The sequence below is a fragment of the Nannobrachium achirus genome (genome assembly GCF_963921795.1).
Source record: "Nannobrachium achirus genome assembly, chromosome: 10".
NCBI lineage: Eukaryota > Metazoa > Chordata > Actinopteri > Myctophiformes > Myctophidae > Nannobrachium > Nannobrachium achirus.
Window position 1 is genome coordinate 42,100,282 of NC_137819.1, and position 2,500 is coordinate 42,102,781.

General features: G+C 40.7%; 1 protein-coding gene across 1 annotated transcript in view; it reads right to left on the reverse strand.

Moving 5' to 3' along the window:
• Positions 1–2,500, reverse strand: part of cpne4b (copine IVb) — a gene marked incomplete at both ends in the record, with an annotated part of 50,507 nt that overhangs the window by 25,558 nt on the left and 22,449 nt on the right. The window lies entirely within an intron of this gene.

The window sequence follows — 2,500 nt, forward strand, 5'->3', positions numbered from 1 at the left end:
GAACTAAATATTTTGAGATGGGGGTCCATGGCCAAATACATATCATTTTGGGGGTCCTTCACATGAAAAAGTTTGAGCACCACTGACATAGAAACAGGTTTTTCAAAAAAACCTTAGAAGGATTTGAAATTATTCAAAGACTTTCAAGATTTTTCAAAAATAGCAGATCTACAAGCTCGCTGTGAGCTTGTATATCTGCTATTTTACAATAGCTAAAGCACAAAATGTGATCCTTTGTAATCCTTGTACCCAGGGCCCAGAATTTGGTGTGACACCCCTGGCTACAGTATAACCGGCCCAGGGGATTGGATAATGCTCTGATGTGAGAGCAGGCTCAGGCGGCTCATACATTTTATCACGGTAAACGTGTTTTGTGCGCCTCACCGGAGTCACTGTTATTTTATCTCTGCCGGGGCGTTCACAGCTGACTGGCCAGATTTAATTTGCACCATGTCTGTGGCGGTGTCGTTGCCTTGGACCGTGCGACGATTGCTGTTGCAGAGGAGATGTTTACAACGTTGGTACAGAAATCTGTCTGTGCCATGGATGGTTAGGTTCAGATACGATGGACCCTGGGTTATCTATAGGTCATTTACAATAGCTTTCTGTTGGGTTAGATTTCCAGTTGATTACGTTATTTTTTGGTTTAGTTAGGGAAGGTTATTTGGGTCAGGTTGTATAGGGTAAGTTATTTGGGTTATGATAGGTTTACTTTATTAGTGTGGTTGCTATAGGCAACCAGACTATTGCTCCTGTCCAACCTTTTTTTCTGTAACCCCAAAAGTTCAGTGGACGTTTTCTGTAACCTTTTCTGTAAACCCCTAACCCCAAAGGACCATTGAGTTCAAATCTACAAGCTTGTAGATCGTTCATTTTTAAATGGCCAAAATGTATAGGGCTGAAGTGGTACATTTATGTTTTGTAATAATAATCAAAATCTACAAAGTAACAACTACTAACTGAAAATGTCAAATAAATGTAGTGGAGTAAAATCAAAATATTTGGATCCAAGATGTAATGTAGTAGAAGTAAAAGTATTGGAAATTGGAAATACTCAAGTAAAGTACAAATAAATCAAAATTGTACTAAAGTACAGTACGTAAGTAAATGTACTTGGTTACTTTTACACCACTGCTAAAGCTCCCAGTAATTAACAAACATCTTAGATACCCCATGCAAGCCCTGCTGCTCGTATGCTGAGTCAGCAGCACCCAGGATCGTGCCCAGAAGCTTGCAATTCAAAGGTGAGCAGTGAGCACTCTCTCTACCTCAGGGGTCTTCAACGTTTCAGGCCAAGGACCCCTTAGTTGAGACAGAGATGAAGCAGGGGACCCCCCACAACCTGTTCAGAGATTCCATATAGTTTCATTGTTTGACAGCACGATCATCAGGTTTCTGTCCGACCAAGACGAGATACTAGTATCTATCGACAACTACATCCACCTTTTGTAAGAGCCGAATTAAGAATATCGTATATTATGAATGAGCTAATGATTATGCCCCTTGATTTAATTGTCTTATGAAGTGTATCAGTGTCAGTATTTGGGGGAGGGAAGCTGGGAGGATATTTTTCGTTGTTCTAGGGACTCCTATATGCTGCGGCAGCCTCTGTCAGCGGTCGGGGGGAGTAGGACGGAGGCAGCCACTGGCAGGTGAGAAAAGCAGTGGCAAAAACACAGAAAAGTGTGTGGAGGCTTATAATTGGCATAACGACTAAATTGGGAGACCAAAAAAAAAGGCTAAAACAAATTGAGGTCAAAAAAATAATTGGCTACCAAAAGAAAAAAGGGAAAGAAATGAGTGTTAAAAATCTGTATTTTGCTGCACACATCCACCAGCTCATTATTACTAGCTTGAACTTGTCACCCCCTATTGCACCTATTGGAAATAGCAACCTTTTTAAACACTTATTAGTGAGAACTGCTTCACAACCACAATGTTTGTGCAACTAAGCATTCTATTGAGTAACTACACATTTTCTGGTTCTTCAAGTGCATTCACACCACTTTAGAAACAACACGTTTTATGCCGACGAAGTCAATATTAAATCAAAGTGATTGCTGGTCCTAATATGTCCTGAGCCCAGTCTGTTCCAATGTTTGCTTGTTTTGACAGAGAAGCTTGAACCTTACAATGAGAAAGCAAAAATACAAAGCCAAGACTCGCATATTTTAACCACATCAGGTGTACCTACTGTATATGGCACAGCGTCTTTAATTTACGGAAAGGTATTTGGCTTAGGTTAGCGTAAGTTGATTGAGTTAACAAATTTACTGCCACGATATAAAATCGACTTTCTGGGTTGGACACCACGATTTTCTTACGTTTTAACATGGTCACATGCGTGTCCTCCTTAGTTCACGATGCGCGTGTGCACGCCGTTCGCGAACACAAAAAAACACATGTGAATCCGATCTGCCATTCTCCAGTTAGCCTAAGCACTGTTTACACTGTAAGTAAACAGAAAGAAACAGAGTATAGAGAAACGGCTTCTTCCAGC